At 39.9% G+C, this 18,724-nt stretch overlaps 1 protein-coding gene across 1 annotated transcript in view; it reads left to right on the top strand.

Moving 5' to 3' along the window:
• Positions 1-2,319: 2,319 nt before the first annotated feature.
• Positions 2,320-18,724, top strand: part of NCOA3 (nuclear receptor coactivator 3) — a 56,548-nt gene continuing 40,143 nt past the window's right edge. The window contains 2 exon segments of the mRNA XM_031059103.1: positions 2,320-2,589; positions 9,470-9,509. The gene's annotated coding sequence lies outside the window, so the exon portion shown is untranslated.

Below are 18,724 nucleotides of genomic sequence, written 5' to 3'. Positions count from 1 at the left end.
CTAGCTGGGTCTAGCTTAATCCCAGATCTGTGTAAAGCTCTCTTCTGTGCTTTCCTGAGGCTGGGACAGCTGGAGAGGTTGCTCTCCATGAGCACAGGATGGCAGCTGTGGGCTGAAAACTCGCTGAGCTGCCTCCCCAGTACGTGATGGGGTTGTGAGGGATTTAAAAGAAAAAACATTACAATGTCTTTGTCAGTCTTCCATGCTCACTTAGGCTGGCTGTTGGTGATTCGTAGTATTTTTTAAAATAAAAACCAAATGCTTTCCCTTTTTAAGTAAATACATTATGGAGGGGGCTTTAAAGGAAAGATGATTAGTCACTATCCAACTATTGCTAAATTCATTGGTTGATGGTCCATATACTGTATTTTTTAATGTTACTGATACCTGATACTAACCATTCCCAAGCTGTTTGATAATTATTTATCAGCCATCTGCATCAGCATCATCTGCATGACCAGTGATGGCCAAAAAGCGGGAAGGAGAGTTAAGGTTTAAGCTGTAGGCAGGAAAGGGAAGGCAGAAACCAAGCAGCAAACAATTGGTACCTGGGCTCCATTGAAGACTAAAAGTGGGAAAAAATGGCTTAATTGAAAAATCTGCCTGTTGTGTGTGCAGTCTCCAAGGGGAAACAAACAAACCCATTCAAAGGAAGGGGGGGAAAAAGGCAAAGAATTAAAAAATCCTTGTGCTGTTGTGCAGAATTGGGGGGTTTAACTCTTCCCAGTCTCAGGCAGAAATATTTTTATAACCAAACCATTTCCCTTTTTAAAGCATTTAGTTGGATTGAGTAATTTCTTAAGTCCTCCATCATCAGGACCAGTTTGGGTTTGGCAGCTCAAACACCAAAGCTCTTGGCAAGGCATTCAGGAAAGATTTATCAACTCTATCAGCGCTATCAGGGAGCGTGAAGCACCAGGATAAAACTACAGGAAGAAATAAAATATGTAGACCTAATTTACAGAATGTTCTGTAGACAAGTCAGAGCTCAAAACCAAACAAGAGAGTTCTTCGAACATCAAAACCTCAAAGGAATGTTTGAATAATGTATAAGCTAATGAATATACATGTAATCCCAGCAATGTAACTGTATATAGTGAACATGATTTTAAACTACCTCTGTGCTCTTTGGCTGTGTGCCAAAAGCACCCCAGTGCTGGATTATTTTGTTCTTTTATCCTTTATTAAACTTCTAAAGATTTTAAAGAGCGAACTCTGGTTTTTGCATCAGCGAAGCTTAAGCTGATCCACATCCAGGTGCTGAGGGACCTGCTGGGGGAGACCATCGAGCTAAGTGTGGGGCTACCGCAGTAGAGGCCAAGTATTTCAACACCACAATAGCATAATCAGCAACATTAATTAATTTTGTGTTCTTCATGCAAGTGTTAAGAATGCTACCGGCCTCTACTAGCATTAATAATATGCACAGTGTTATTAGTATTACTATTTGGGTAAGATTTGTTAGTGTTAACACTGGTAGTGAGTGTGTTAGTAAACACTGGTGTTTACTGTGAAGCTCTGCTCTCCCACAATACAACAAGATCCTGAAGCTGACCTCAGATGCAAAGTTAGGTGAGCACTCCTGTCCTTACCACGGTCCCCCGATGGAGCCATGCTGCAGTGATGACAGCTCCAGCCCCAGCTCTTGAGCCACAAGCCTTATTTCACCGCCAGCTCTGTTCTTCCCGCAGGGGCGGGGCGGAGGGCGGTATGCGGGCACCGCGCGGCGTTTGCCGGCAGGGGGCGTTACGGGATACGCAGGCGGCGCGGCGTGCGATGGAAGGGGGCGTCGCGCCGCTCGCGGTTCGCGGGTGGGGCGGCAGCGCGAGGAGAGAGGCGTGGGGTGGGACGCAGTGGCGACGATGGGATTTGTGTGAGGGGTGGGCTTGATGGTGACTGATAGCTTTGTTGGAAGACTGCCTGTTTGCCTAATTAAATCATGATCCAATTAACTCTTGGTTGTCTAATTTAACTGGTACTGTGGATGTGCGTAAGCGTTGCAGTTGTTAATCGATTTCAGTATTAGGTAGTGCCAGCTGGAGCACTAATTAGGCCCCCTATAGACTATGAATAAAAAAAGAAGAAAAACTATATGTCTGGTGCAGCTGTAGAAAATTTCAGGCTCCAAGGGAGTAAATATTTTTCTTTCAATCGTTATTTGAAGGTTTTGGTATTTTTACTCCCAAGGGAGCCTAATGATACAGATACGGCATTTTGTGACCTCTACGAGCACGGAGCAAGCGCCGCGGGAACGTGCACGGCACGCCAGGGCGTGCACGGCACAGGCAGCTTCCCCTGGGACCGCTTTCTCCTCCCCGTTTGAGCCCGCCCTACTGCAGAGACCGCGGCGATGCAGAGGCGACGCCGGAGCTCTGGCACCAGGCTGAGCCTGGCGGCTCCGGCAGCAATCCCGGCGCGAACTACAAGTACCACAAGCTCCCGTCTGGGTACTACAGGTCCCACAATACCTCACGCCGCCTGCTGTCTCCGCGTCGGTCCCGATTTAAATCCAGGCAGTGAGGAAAATGGCGGTGCGGGGCTGAGTGTGGGGGAGATGGAGATGTAGCTGAGCTTTGGCTCATTTCCCGGGTGAGTGGGGTTCGGAGGGAGGGAGTGAGTAACGAGTGGAGAGCGGGGAGTTCTAGTTCGCGTTTCCCTGCTTCTAGTGCTGGAGTGGGACTGGGATGGCGGAGGGAGAGCTGCCCCTTGCCGGGGAAGGGAGAGGCTTGGGGGTGGCCTTGAGGGGTGGCTCTTTTCTGTCTTTCGCCCCCCTCGTCAATATGAACGTGGCTCCGTGATGGGAGGACGAAGGCCAGCGTAGATGGGTTGTGTGTGAGGAGTATTCCCCGGGCAATGCGTGGCTGCCTTGACCTCTTTCTAGCTATTTTAACTTTACTGATGAGTGAGTTTTGAAGGGGCATTCCTGGGGCAGTGGCGGGGGATTGATGCGTGGACTGAAGGCTTCCCGTGTCGCTGTGTGATGCATATCTAAGTGTGGTGATTTTGGTGGAGGTTCCTCGTGGAATACAAAGAGACCTGAGGTCGCTGCGGACCTGGCTTTAGAATCGTCTGACCCACGGTTTCTCAGTCTGAGCAGAGGCGGGGTGTGGGTGAAATACCTCGGTTAGAATGGCCCTCTCTACCATTGGTACCTTTGGTACGGAGGCGGTTCCAAAGACCTTGCTATCCGCCTTCTCCTGGTCATCCTGTAGCCTCGGTAAGTTTTAGAGCTGACTTCACTTGTCTCCTTCTTATCTCTGGTAATAAGAAAAGGAATTTAAAACACTGGAACTGAAAGGTTAATTTCCATGCCTCCTACCCATTTCTGACTCGTAGCTGTAATGAAACTGTTATTGAGGGTTGGAGATGAGCTTCCCACCCCTCCCACACACCCCCCCCCACCCCCGGCTCAGGTCGCATGCAGCTGTAGGTGTTACTGTTTCTGGGATATAAATAGGGTGATTATGAGTTAGAATGTAGCGTGAGGTTGAGATAGTTCCCGCGATTCTCTTTCTTTGGTTCTAAAGTTGGTTCTGTTTGTGGTTTCTGCTCCTACTCCTAAGCACGGTCAAGTTTTCCTTTAAAAGCGAAGCTTCTCAATTTGTCAGCTCATATTCAGACTCATTTGAATCCTCAGTATCTTCGTCCTCTATTAGACAGAAGTTAACAGAAAATAGCATGTTGGAGTCTAACTAAAATAACAAGACAAAACAAAAGGAAATCTGAATGTGTGAGGGATGGCAATTTCTAGTATATGGTGTCTGTAATGCATTTTAAATGGATTCTTACAATAAGCTTAACATTTTCGTTAAACTTCATCACTATTGTAAAAATAAATATTTTCTCATGGAATATTTCCACCTTAAAATGTTCTGCTTCACATGAAAGAAAGTTGTATGTTCTGAATATAAAATGTAGCTTCATAGAAACAAATGGTATATGAGTGAAAACCAGAGAATAAAAGCTTGGGTTTAGAAGAAACTGACAAAATTGGGTGCTTTTGGGGGAGGGTTGGGCTTTTTGTTTTGTTTCAGTTTCGTTACTTTTGTTTTTAAAACAAGATTGTGCACTAAAACATGCAGAAATTACATTTACTGTTGACTGCTGTTACAACTGCTGTTCAACTGACTGTTGTTCCTTCAGCTCTGTTACTACTACCGGTTTGGTTTTTTTACTAGTACCAGTGGGTTTGATGGATTCACTGCTGACATGTGAAGACAGAGGCTGTGGGATATGGGAAGTGATAGACAAAATAAACCCAGCACTCAGCCTCACTTTAAGTACCTCTCCTGATTACAGTGTGTTATTGCCAGTCTGATTTTATTTGGAATATGACTTGCATGCATTTTGGGCTCGTCTGTGGCTTCATGTTTCTTTTAACTGTTCCTTTGAGGCCCTTGTTCATCCTGGCTTTGGATTTATGAAGTTGAAAGTTTTGCATTGCCCAGTTACCTTTTTCTTTTTTTCATTGTATCACTGATGTAAACCCTAACATATAGCAGAGACAAAATGCAGATTAGGAAGAAGAAGCAAATCTATTTTACAATGGAACCCTATCTTTTGATCATGGTGGAATTTTTTTAATTAATAATGGACAAGAAAACACAATCACAAAACCTTCATTATTAATATCTGTGGTACAGTTTCCTAGAAAAGGGGGGGGTGTGCTTTTATTTTTCAAGAACTCTGAGAAAGAAAAAGTGTCTTGATTATATGTGCCTGCAAAATTAAACCGTTTGTAGCATGTGAAAAGGTATCGGACACTAGAGCCTGACACTACAGGCTGCTTCAACTCCTGCATTTAATTGAGTCTCTCTTGAAAATGTGATCTTAAAGGACTGTACTGTATGGGATCTTCTGCATTTCATGTTCTAGCTTTTCCAGTATTTAGAAATATCTAAATACTGGTATTCTTCTGACTTATTTTAATAATTTTAAAAAATGGAGGGGAGTGGAAGGGGAGGAATAGAATCCTTTATGCCAAGGATATCTGACCTGAATGCTGGGGCAGCCTGCCTGTGTAGTTTTTTCATTTGTTTTTCCCCCTTTCGCCCCTGACTAAATCTGTTGATGTTTCTAGATGTAGTGTATTAGGAAAGAGGCAATTGTAAAAGAATTTAACTGTTACTGATTTAAATCTGCTACAGAATGTGTTTCCACTCACTGTGATTTTTGTACGCTGCATTTAGTCGAGTGAAGGTACATCAAATTATTTTGTGCATCATATAAATGGGAGGTGTATTTCAGATGGATCCTGTTACTTTAATAATACTTAATTGGTGACTTTTTAAATTTACAGTTATGAATAAACTGATTTTTGAAAAGTGAAACAAAATTACCTTGCCTTCAATCTCTTGAAGGATATATAGTCTTTTGTGCACTGTATGTCTAATAACAGAATGCCCTACCTCACTGAAACATCCCAAAGCCATTGAACAGGTAATGTAACCGGGATTGGGTTGGGTGACTTTTGTTTTAATTGAAGGGTTAAGTAAAAGAGAGAACTGAACAATTTACTTGCAAAAAAACTCAGTGAAATACATGTTCTCTCCAGTATTTTGGGGAAACAATTGTTCAGAGCAGTCAGTCGGGGGTTCTCTGTTCATTTTGTGTGGGTCCAAAGAACTAAATAAATCTAAATCAAAGGTAGCATTCCTCTGGTTTTGCTTTGTGCACTCAATTTGTAGTTCTAACACTTTGCCAATTGCCCTATAGAGTATATGAGCATCTTAACATTGCTGGGTTTTTTCATCACGTTCTCTGGAGGCTAGTAAGGCACAGGAAAAGGTAAACTGTGCTACTTGCTTTTTGCTGCTACACATGTCTGAGGGGGTAGCATTCTATGTGAACAAACTTTTTCTAAAACCTTTTAGACAGATGTCTAGAAGGAGCATACACGTGTGTGTGCGCGCACGCATATAAGCAATCGGTATATGGAAACGCTACACTGGTTTTTTTTTAATCTTACAGAAGAACTAGTAAAGGTTCAACAATTAATTTCTTGTATTAATAATGACCACTTTAAAATGGTTTTCTATCCTTGGCAGCTTACATCTTAAGGAAATTATTTCAAACAAAAATTTGCGATGTCTTTGCCAGTGATTTGGATAGGCTTTTCAGACATCTTTCTCTATAATAGTTTCTCTTTCCCCATAAAGGCTAGGCTAGAGAGGGTAGGTGGAAATAAGGAATTATGACTTGGTTTGCAGTTCTATTTGTGCTCAGTCCATCTTTGTTGCTGCAAACTAAAGCAGATATAGCAGCATCTTTTGTTATAGTACCCTCCTGGTCTCATCTTCTATGGTAGCCTTTTTGATGTTCAGAGTTGAGATTTCTGGCTCAATGGGCCAGAATATCAGTCAGCACATTGCTTAACATTCTTAGGTAGTAATTGAAAGAATCCCCTCGTAATCAGTATTTCAAGTATTTATCTAGTTATAGATTCAAAGATGGCACTAATGGCAACAAAAGCAAGCCTACTTCATCTGCAAACTGTTCACTTGATTAAAATAGAACAAAGCAAACATCTCCTGTTTACCTAGGATGTGCATTTGATCCCCTCCTTAAAATTAGGAAGGCAGTTTGTCTAATCAGTGCACAGAAAACTGAAAGAAAACCATCTTCCCTGGCTGAAGTAGCTTTCAAAGATTTTTGTATTACAACTGTAGGTTTTCCATTGAACCCCCTAATCTTTGGTGATGTATGTACGAGGCTGATGAATAAGTCTGGTAGAGGTGAGGTATAGAACTAGTGCTAGCAAACTGGGCAGACTTGTATTGGCTTTGTGAGAGACAATAAGCAGGTAACATGGATGATGAGTGGGATTCGGGAACAATGGAAAATTGTTGAGTGCAAATTCGACTAAGTTGAAGGACAGCCATTACTTGATCATTTAATAGGAACAGAATAGCTTGGGTTGTCATCCACTGTAATTTCTGTTCAAATGTACAGCTACAAGGTAGCTTTATCACCTGCTTTGTTTTCTCTTACCCATCTATCTCTCTGTAGCTGAACCTCAAGTGACCTCTATCAAGATTAATACACAGTATAATAATATTTTAGATTGGCCAAGCAATGCTTTTGGTAGATGAGCAATTTTTTTTATTCCCCCTCATCTTAGGTCTGCTTTATAGCAATGAAACTTCTGCTTTAAACTAAAGAATCTGTCTAGGTAGAAGTGGAAGGTTGTTTGAGCAGTATATTTGAGACAGCTTTTTAAAAAGCTCTTTAAAAGCAGTGGAAATTCCCAGGCTTCACAAAAGAAAAGGAAAAAAAACCCAAACAACAAACAACTAAAAAAAAACCAAAAAAACAAAAAACCAAAAAAAAACCCACAAAACAAAAAAACCCCCACCCAAAATCAAAAAACTTTTAGGATCTGGATTAGCATCTGCTTTGCAAGTTGCAAGAAGAGAAATATGAAAAGGAACCGCGGACATTCTGGATGTCAGCCTGAGAAATTTTCCACTGTTTCCTTTAATAACATGCAGGCATGCCTTTATTGCTGGAATTCCAGTTAGGAATCTTTTTCTGACTGGAACTTCAAGCTATTTGGTGAGCAAGTGCTTGCTAAAAATCAGTTGTCACTAAATAAATTCTCATATGCGAGACTGTGCATAAACCACTCTCATGCTAAGTATCAACTACTGCTTATATTAATTTAGTTTCTTGTTTTACTATGTGTTAGCTGTTCCTATTTCTACATGATCACTGCTAAGTGACAATACATCTTTTCTTGTTTCCAATGGTAATTCTGGACCAACCTTTCCAGTAAGGAGTGTATGCTGCTAAGCTAAAAATCTTATTTGTCCTATCTTTAATATACAAAGGAAGAAAGACATTAGGAAACACATCTCTCATAAAAGAGTTAAACTTAAAGACTATTTAATGGTTATTTTTAAAATTATTGCAGTTCGAGGTACAATGGTGAAAATCAAACTGAAGGGATCTACAGGTTCAACCTCATTTGTCTACCTTAAAGCTCTTTTCTGTGTAAGTTGCTCTTATTTACTAAAAGCTACCTGACCTTTCTCCCAAGATGTAGAGGACTCTGTACTTGGAATGTGTCTTGTCTTTCTGTCACTACAGATATTTATTGTTGGCTTATGCTGTTTTGGGGTAGGGCCTAAGGAATCCTTTATATATTGGGTTGAGGTTTTTGTTTCCTTAAATACTGAGGTGGGAGTAAGCAACGTCACAACAAGCTCTTGTCTTACTAGTATTAATTGAAAATACAAAACCAGAACCCTTTAAATGCACATTAATTTTGTCTTTTTAAGACACCATAGTACATTTCCACAGCTCTCGAGCCACGTCAGGGCCGTTGTGCTTCCTTTTTTGTTACCTCTCTTTGTTGGGCTACTTTTTTTTTTAAATAATTACATAAAAATTTCAACATCTGACTTCCTGACTGCTTGTAATCCTTTCTCACACATTTACTGCTAATGAGAATGCTAATGACTAAAGTTAAAAGTGAAGCATGTTGAACTTGACATGAACCTTAGTATCTTTTCCAGCTTATGTAAGGATTGTATTGTGAATTGTGTATTTTTAATTGGTTGCTCGCTGATTAAAAGTACTGAAATTACTGCCGTTACTTTGTATAACTTTTGGATAGCTTATAATGGATTGCTAATCCATCCAAGCTTTTCTAAGTTTTAGTGAGACTTTTTCTCAAATGTAGATTTAGTAACTACAGGTAGTAATTCCAGTCAGAGTGGTCACCAAAGAAGTAGCCACAGTGACTTAAGAGAACTTTCTTTTCAGGGTGACTGACTGAATATATCCCTATCATTTGGTTTAGGAGACTTGTCCTTACTCCAGTGATACTTTGGTCTTTATTCCTAGTGTTTTACCTAGAGAAGAAGAGGGTATGCTGTAGCCAATAGATCTTTGTTCAATTTTCCTCTACTCAGTAAAATAAAAAAAGGAAATCTGAATTAATTATTCTGTCAAAATGACAGACCAGTGCTAAGTAGTGTACCAAAAGAGTGTTGCCAGTGAAGAAAAAGGTTAGAAGATTGAAAATACTACATTATTATACAATCATGCTATGCCTTCCTCTCGAATGTAAGTATTTCTGGTATATGCAGTATCAATGAGTAAAATGGACTATGTTTCTCTGTATTTTTAATAAGACACAGTATTCCAGCATTTCTCTCCCTTTTTTTTTGTGTTGGCCTTACAATACGAGGCACATCTCTACAAAACCACAAGTGTAATGGGAAATCAACAGGAGGAAAGTGTTTTCTTCTTCACTCATTTCAGTTATTCTCCTTATTATTAGATGGCAGGGTTAAAAACAAAAAAAGGCTACTTTCACATAGTGTAGAGTTTAACTACAGAACTGACTGCCACAGAATATCCAGCAGCTAGAAGACTCACTTGTTCTAAACCAGGAAATTCCTGAACAGTAGATTGTGGAGTTTGAGAGCATGCTGAAACACGTTCATATGCTTTTTCTTTCTAGGCATTCCTACTGGCTTCTGCTGTAGCGAACACGGTGCTCGGTAAGTTTTCTGTCACAACTACTTTGTTTTCTCTGCATCAATTCTCATAAATTATTGATAGTTAGGGAGTTAAGAAAAGGAGAAAATAATTTCAGTTCCCTTAGAAAAATAAAGGTGGTTTTTTTAATGTTCCATGTTAATATGGTATATATTTTGCCGTCTTCCACCTCACTTGAGGAAATGCATGATATGACCTGACCTTGGTACGTTTCATGGTATCTAACACTGTTAGGCTTTTGGGGAATACTTGGACCATTAAAGGATGCTCCTTCCAAGATGTGGGATACACGGTATCCTTGTGCATATATATCTGCCTTTGTTTTTTAATTCTCTCTGTCACTACTACTAGAGTTTTCTTCTTCCTGAAGTAACCGATAACTTTGTTCTGAGCAAAGTATTCATGTTATTTTGAAAGACTGATGATGAAACAGGATTTCTTAGCTAAATCTCTTCTGGGCTCAGTGCAGATATAATGCGAATCACTGATTGATATTGTTTGTTTGAGGTTTGGTCATAGCTTCTGGGGCAAGCAATTTAGCCTTCAATATTCTATTAGATTGATGTGTCAGCTTCTATACCCATTGCTGGAGAGTAGCAAAACTGAAAGCTTGTCTGGACATTCTATTCAGTGGGATTTTGGTCTCAAGAAAGGAAGCGCCTTCTTTGGAATAATCTCTCGTTGTAAGTTCAACCTCTGTGTTCTGCAGTTTAGCAGATGCCCTGAAATAGGTGAGCTGGCTTGGTTAGAGTAAGGTGGGGTTAAAGCAAAATGAAAGAAAATGGAAGGAGACAGTTGAAGGCAAACCTTTGGAGAATGATCTATTCAAAGGACAGAAGAATTTGTGGGTTTTTTCAGATAGCTGTGCTCATCAAAACATTATAGCTCCTAAGCCATGTTTTGCAGACAGATGACACACTGGGGTGAATATTATGAGGTGGAGACAAGTAAGACTCAAGTAAGGAAGATAAATAACTTTTGGTCCTGACTGGATGCAGGCACTTGTCTGACCATATTGTCTGTCATAAATCTACTTTTGATGAAAAAAGATCACATAAGTTTTATTCTTAAAGAGGATTAATGATATCAGGCTTAAGTTTTGTATGCTCTTCCCTTGTGTCCCCTCCATGGTGTGCTGTGATTATCCTGTTAGTGTTTGTACACTGTTACTTATAGGCCTCGTCTATATGAGAATCTAACAAGTTTTCATACTGATGAAAGCACAGAAGTAAGGCTTTGTAGCTTTTTGACCTTTCAGTGGACTGGTAGGTACATTAAAAAATACTTACTGGACTTTGAAAAGAGAAGCTATTCTATGCCCAGAGACAATTACTAGTAACCTTTATCCTAATAATTTTGACACTGCCCAAGAATATAAACTTCTGACTGCAGTGAACCTAAGCATAACTTCCCACGCTGTGTGGGATGTACTGCTAGAGGTGGGTCATTCGCTGGGCGAATGTAGTGTGGCATTTACTGATCAGAAAACGCATTGCATCCATCACGCTTCATAGCCGATCTTCTGCAACTGCATGACATAAATGCATGACCATGCGCTCCTCAGTTAGTTACTATGTTTTATTTGCTTACCAGATGCTAATGTGACAACTTCTCAGTGCACACATGGCTGAATATTAACTTCAAAGATCAAACAGTGACTCTCCAGCTCAGTTTTGTTGAATGTTAGATACAGTTCAGTCGGTCGCCTTGTATGGGAACTAAAAAAATATGCAAGGAAAGGTAAGGAAAAAGTAATAAGAAAAGAAATTTACAGCTCTGTCCTGGCATTTCCACCAGTGCACTATAGAAGAGTACATAAAGTTTGCTTCCTGATGATGTGAAACTGTACAACTGCTTAGCAATTTATCTGTAAACAAGGAAGGAACTGGATCTGAAAACATTATAAATGCTTTTGGCACTTGAAGAGGAAGGATATCATCCCATCTGGTTTTGGTAGTCGTAGACATCTTGTACTAACTTCCAGAATGGTTGCTAATCTTCATAAAATTGCTTCAAATTTCTGTGCTAATGTTGATAGGGTGATTTTGGAGAGTTCTGTGGATAAACATTTCTGTTTGAGAAGTGCCATTTGTATAAAAACTTTCATGAGTATTACTGATTTTCTGCCTGCCTGAGGAGTCCTTGGGAGCTTTCTGTGAGATATGTTGAAAAATGGCTTTTTAGTGGAAGTAAAGATACTGCTTCTTTAATAGAATATTAGAAAAACTAGAAGCATAAGCTTTTTATGCAATGGAAATTCCTTGTAAAGAATAGAAGAGTTTGGACCAAAAAAGAAAAATCCAGAGGGCACTGAGAGGCTTACTTAAAAGCATGACATTTTGGACATTTTTTTTCTCATAAGTGGGCGGGAAAAATGGTAGGTATGAATGTTGTGGTCAAGATTTACATACCCTGTGTCCAGTAAAGATGGGACTATTGATGTGTGCATGCAAAACCTAAAGCATGCATGATATTAATGAAACATACCTCTTAAATCAGAACCAAAAAGAATGTGGTAATATATCTTAAAATTAAATAAAGTAGGATCAATTATAATGTTACTTTTCTATCGTAGCGGCCCATTGTTATGATGGTTTATCTCAGTATCTTATGTACTACATCCCAGTTTATCTCTGGGCTGTAGTGTGTAATTCCCCGATGACAGTGTTTTACTGAAACTCATCACATAATTATGCCAGCATCAATCCAAATACCATGAGTAAAGTCAGTGTTGGTCTGTCAAGGTTTTGTTCGGTCAAGCATTAAAAAATCTCTCAGGACAGGGATTCCGTAGGCTATCTGAAAGTGGTTCCGCTGTTCAATCACTATTTATAAACAGAAACTTAACTTGTTGCAGGTAGTAAAGCTTGCCTATTGCCCTTTTCTTGTAGGCCTTGAAGGAGACTCTGTGACTCTCCAATTTCTAATACCTCTCCGGGTGGTACTACTCTGCTTTATGTAGTATTAAGCAAAGATACCAACCTTTGGGCTTTTTCCTTTTTATTACTCCACCTTGCTTAATTTTTAAATAATTGAGCCCATAAAGCTAAGATTTTATTTGACCAGAGGCATGCACAATATCACTACAGCTTTGTTTTGAGCAGTAAATTGTAGCAGATGCTCTGTGGTAACCTGACTGTATTGTGGAAAGATTAATTAACCTGATTTGGGGGGGATTCTCTTCTGTCGTTATTTTGCAATTTCACTGAAGGTACTGTATCTACTAAGCTCTGAAGGAAATATGGTACGGAATATGATAAAGAAATAGAGGAAAGGGGATCCTAATTAATGGAATGCTCAGATCTGTTGGTATAACATGGGTAGACAACTGAGTTTGCTTCAAATATTGAATGGTAGGCATTTTTGTTGAACTAAATACCTCTTGCAGCTAAATGAAGTGTACCTGCATATACTCAGACTTAATCAGATTGTAATTACAGCATTGAGCTTGAAACATTTCCATATTTCAAGGACAAACTGGGGTTTAGAACTGGCACCTTTGTATTAAGTAGCTGTACTTATTCCTTTCAATTAAATTAATCGTAAATAAGCACTGATACTATGCATGGAAAATGTGAAATTTTTATTTCCTTTCTTCAATAGCTTATTTTGGTTTTAGTAGTTTCTGATCTTGTACTCTGAAATCTGAGAGTCTAGTTTTGCCGAAGACTCATTAACTTCATTAACAGGCCTTTAATTATTATTAGATCAGCAAATACCAAGATCTAATCTTAAAAACAAAGAGGATGTGTGATTTTCAATACATTTTGAAAAGAATCTATTTTAGTAGCATGACAGAAAAAGATACTAAGTAGGAGTCTCAAAAGCATTCTTAAGACACCAGGCATTTAACTGCCCTTAAAGCCAGTTTGCGTGGGTCTGAGTAGACTCACACAGTATGAGACCCTGTAATGGATAGATGCCTTCCCCCCTACCTTCTGCCCACAGCGCTCAAACACTTTTTTAGAATATGAATCTACATTTTTTTAAATGACATGTTTCTGGTGTAAAATAATATATTTGCTGACATTATTTCTGTAACTTACTTCTCGTGCGAACACATGAATAAATGTTCATAAGTACTGCATCTGCTGACTAGCAAAATGTGCCAACGGCAAGGCGATGTGATTTATGGAGTACATTTCTTTCATGCTCATGGGCCCACCCTTATTGATGGGTGTAAATATATTCGTTGTGATCTGTCATAATCAAGACAGTATGTATCACTGTTGTTTACTCTCCATTGGAAAAAGCCTGTGTGTTCTGATTTGAATGTCACTGGAGCTTTCTAAGTACCCATTCTGGGCAAAGGCCAAGTTAACATACAGATCCTCGACAGACTTCCGATCTTGATTTATGAGATGATTATCTATTACTGTGTAGTAAATTGGAAGTGATTGGTGTGTTACTGCTCATGAGACTTTGTGTGGGACTGGCCCCCATCAGGTCACAGAAAAGACTACTAATAGCCTTATTTGTCTGTTGCATCATCTGTGCAGTGCACTGTTTCAGGAATCTGCTTAAATTAAGAATGTGCAACAAGGATTAAAGAAATCTTGAGAGGTGTAGCTGACAATACTATTTGAAGTTTTTTGAATGACCTCACATCCTTAATATTTTCAGTGTAAGTTTCTGTATGTCTTTAAAAAGCTTATGGAAAAAATAGTATAATGTGCCATAAGGAAATTTCTACTCTGTTTGCCAGCAAGGTAGTCATCAAGCAGGGTGCTGCCTTGGTTGCTAAACTGAGTGTGCCTTCTACACGGGTTACTTGCTGGAGGGGCAGGAAAGTGGGTTTCTAGCACTGTTGGATGAGACCTCCAGCTACTGTTTCAAATGAAATCTTGAATTAGGAGGGAGGTTAAGGGTGGCCTTTGCTAAGCCCTTGATCCTGCTGCTGCCTCATGCTTTGTGGATGCTGTGTATGGGTGAGGCAGTATAACCTAGAAGAATGTCCCTTTTCACTAGCTACTGTGCTGCCAGGCACTTTAACTGCTTTGTAGCTGGCAGGTTTGTAGAGAAGTTGCTCTTGGTCTTGGTAATATAGCGATAAAGCGTGTTCTGTTGTGTCAGCATGGAGAAGCTGTGCAGCAACAAAGCTAACTTGGTTAGATAAAATACATGAGGATCTTGGCCACTGGTTTAAAACAAAACTAAGCATGTTAGAGTACTTTAAATAAGGCGCTTGCCAGCTATACAGATATCTTCATTGGAGCAGCAAGATAAAGTTCAGTTTGTTTAGACATTCGACCGGTTTCTCTTCCAAAGCTTTAATTTCTTGGACTGAATAAAAGGTTACACTTTGTTCAACAGAAGTCTGCTCATTTTTCAAACGTCCGAACCAAAAAGTAGTTCTGAGGCGTATGTCAGAGACAGGCATTAAAGAATTAGGACAGGCTGCTGTGATGGAAAATGTTAGGCATCCTTAACCACAGATGTAGTTGTGCCTGCACAGGCACTGATATGCTGTAGTTAATTTTTCTATTTTAGGCAAAGATGCCCACCCAAAATTAACAAGGTTCTTTTCTTTTTACTCCACCAATATGTCAAATCTAAGTTTCATTCAGTAGATCATCCTAATTTCAGTCTCAATCAACAGATGAAACATCTGTTGCCATGCTGGGTGTATCAAGGCTGTTTTATTAAAGATGAAGTATATTAGGTTGAGGGTGAGTGTGTGTCCCCAGATGTCCTTGTGGAACTGTCTCATTGATGTATGGTTTTAAATGTTTTTCAGCAATAGATTCCTTCCACCCTGCTGCCAGTGTGGTGCTACAGATTGTAGAAAAAGCAAAAATAATACTTTTCTGTTTGATGGGGCCTTATTTTCACGACCCGTTAGTTTTAACAGGGAAGGGCAAACTACATCTGATTGGCGTCATGCATAATGCAAATGTGGCACGTTTTAAAAACAACCTATTTTAAAATATCTTTACAGGGCTTAAAACATTTTTACACATTACAGGTGAAAACGGTTTACTTCTAATTGTTTCTGTAAGCTAGCTACAGTCTTCAGAAACTGGAGAAATGCATGCTGTAGACTTCTGTAAAGAGCTTGCATGCTTTCCCAAAATGTGTTTTTCCTAAATGACTTCAGAATAGGACAATGTAGATTGGGTGGAGCTGCGCAGTCTCAATAAGACTGAGACATGCCGTTAATTCAAGGACAGTCTCTTACTAGCTTCATGAACTGCATGATAAAACAAAGAAAGAAAAGAAAAAATAAAACTAAAATATATATTTGTAAGGAAATTGTATAGAGTTTAAGTAAAGGGTTCTCGGAATTAGTAATTTTTTGCAGGTTCGGTGCATCACTGTGAATCTTGTTTGCTTGGAACAGTAATTATACAGACTCAGACTTCAGTTATTAGGTTACTTATGTAGTGATGTAGTAAAAAATTCCAAATTTTACTTGACTTTAGTAATTGGTATATTTTTGGAGACAGTGATAGCAGTTGCCAGTATTGTCTTCCCATCCCCCAGCTTTTGAGTCTAGTTTGCTTGCAGCTGCAGTAGTAGGCATCCTTCTTTCAGGAAGTGACCTTGACTTGTATTAATCAAATTCAGAAAACACAGAAAAACTTCTTGGTAACATGCTGACTTGATATAAAATTTTATAGTATCCATTTTTTTCTAAAATGAGGCCATCGTACAAAAAGGGCATTCATTTATGATACCTTACCGTAAAAGAATTTCTCTAAAATTATGTAGTATTCAGAGAAGGCAAAACAACAAAACCAAACTGCACTTTTTACTGAGAAGAATGTATTGAGAGCTTTTAATAAAAGTAACTAAGTCTTAAATTAGTATTGGCAAAACTGTGTCCTAATCTAGCTAAGCTGTGAAAATAGAGCATTATTTGATGGCATTTTCTGTGGTGTCTTTCCATTTTTGAACTACAGTGGGAAAGCTTGGTAGTAGGGCATGAACTCAGTCACCTAAGATCTTATGATGGCTTCAACTTTCTGACTTTGTGTTTTAATCTCTTCCTGCATCTTTTATTAGCATCTCGCAAGGCATTGCACTTAACCTCATAGAAGCTGCATTAAGCTGCTGATGTGCCTATTTGCATAGATTAAGTAAGTAATCTACCTGTGTTGGTTCAAGAAATCACTGTTTGACCTGGTCCACCAGCTGGAAATTGGTTTTCTTTGGCTGCTCTGAAGCAGAGTGGCTGACTATACCTGAAGCAGGTTTTAAGAGGCTTCACGTGATTATCTTATTGCGTAAAACTGTTCCGTTTTGTCAATTGAGTCGCAGAAGTATGATTTGCAAAAGTATGATTTACATAAGTTTGACTGGAAATGTTTTCAGCTGGCATAGCTGTTTTGTAAGAGTCTTCATCCGTTTTCTGGACCTGTATAGAGGTCTGAGATCAGAGTGTCTTTCACCATTACAAAGTGCACTGAAAGCCTTTAACATTCTGGGTAAGATAATTTACTGATTTTGAAACTGCGTGTTGATGGAAAATTAGTAATAGCTGCCAACTGACTAATGTTTTTTTCCATCTTGGGTTGTCATGTGCATTATCTTAAGCAGTCTACCTTGGCTTCAGGGTTTGGAAAACTGAGTTGTATTTTCACCAGCATCCTTACCATAAACCTTTTCTGTATGTCGATGGCATATTTACGCATTTTACCTCTTCACAGTATATTCAGATTCTTGTCAACCTTTCTGCACCGTGTTGGAGATCAGACTATGCCAAAATACATGCCTCCAAATGTTTCTCAGTTTGACTGCCTCCTGTTTTGGAATGGTTAGTTCCATGTGTTTCACTCTGCAAATGTGTGCGATGACTCGCCATTCTACTTGCTATCAAATCATAGCTGCTAAAATCTCTAAGGAAGCCTATGCATTTCTGCTGTATTGAATCATACTCTTAGGTTACGATGCTAAAGAATTTGCCTGAACTACATGCTTTACATACTTCCCTTCATGCTGTCTTGTACTATGGAGTCTGTTGCTGCACTGAACTGAACATCTTCACGGGAGCTTTAGTCCTCTTTCTTTGTGAGACCAATAAAGGGGTGATAAATCTGTTGCTCAAGTGTAGCTGGACATTTGATTTTTTTTTTTCAAGGTCAGATGCCAAAACACAATCATAGATCTTGTCATTCAGATTTGCTGTCATCAACATTTTCACCAATCTCCCAGAGAAAAACCTGGTGGCAGCACAGATTTTGGGGTACCCCTCCATGGACTGATTCACCTGGGTCTGTAGTTCCTGGGGTGAAAACTGCTTTGTTAGTGATGATACAGTGGAACGAGAAGCCTGTTTTGTGTTTGTGCTCTAGTTCTGGAATAACATGAGTGAATGTGCATCTTTCTTTTTCAGTGCTAAACCCAGACAATCTATTACAAATCTCATGCCCAGAGCATTTTTTACCTTTTTGTAAAGTTTTTTGTTTTCTTTTGCTTTTGTTTGTTTTCCTTTGCAAGATTTTGAAGACCTGAGGACTTTTGTAGCCAAGAGCCATGACTTCAATGTCCATCCTTCACGGAGTAGATGATGTCCTGTTTTGTAGTCAACATCTAGAAGCAGGCTATGATGACTGGTACTGTGAGGACTGGGCAGCAGTACTTCTTGGGCTGCCCAGCCTTATGCCCACATGTGGTACCGTGGATTCCTCGTTCGTCGTGAAGCAAAGTAAATTACTGCAGCTCTAGACTGCGCATTCAGAATCTTTTCTGACAGTTTTGTGTTGGTGCTCTCCCTCCCCTTTCTCAAGGTCGTTCCTGTTTGCTGGTACAAACAGGCGGCTCGTAGCTGTAACACCTCCAGAGTTAAGTGATGCTTGGATAATGCCTAGTATCAGTTCTAGCCCTTTGCTTACTGCCATGGTTTTCAGCTAAAGCGGGGGAAAGGGGCCCTACTTCTGCAGGTCTCAACTTCTGCCTCGCTGCTATACTGCTTCGGACGACTCCCCTTTCCTTTTATTTCCATGCTGAAAGCAATTCTCAGTCCGGAGGAGGCTGCTGGGCGTTCTGCTGCTCGGCGTTCTGCTGCTCGTTCGAAGGGAGGGGAACGGGAGGAGAGGCCCTTCTCCCTAACTGTCCGCTCCCTGACGGGGGCGGGCTGGGCTGCAAGGAGTTAAGGGCCGCTGTCGCCCGCGGTTCTGTCTGGAGCCGCCGCACGCTCATTGGTTGCAAAAAGGTGAAATTGAAACCACAGTAAACTTTTGACCCTGTAGCAGTTCTTGTGGAACGCCTTCCCCTT

Source organism: Geospiza fortis, unplaced genomic scaffold, assembly GCF_000277835.1.
Source record: "Geospiza fortis unplaced genomic scaffold, GeoFor_1.0 scaffold361, whole genome shotgun sequence".
In the NCBI taxonomy this organism is placed as follows: domain Eukaryota; kingdom Metazoa; phylum Chordata; class Aves; order Passeriformes; family Thraupidae; genus Geospiza; species Geospiza fortis.
This window is presented reverse-complemented; position numbering and strand designations above follow the sequence as displayed.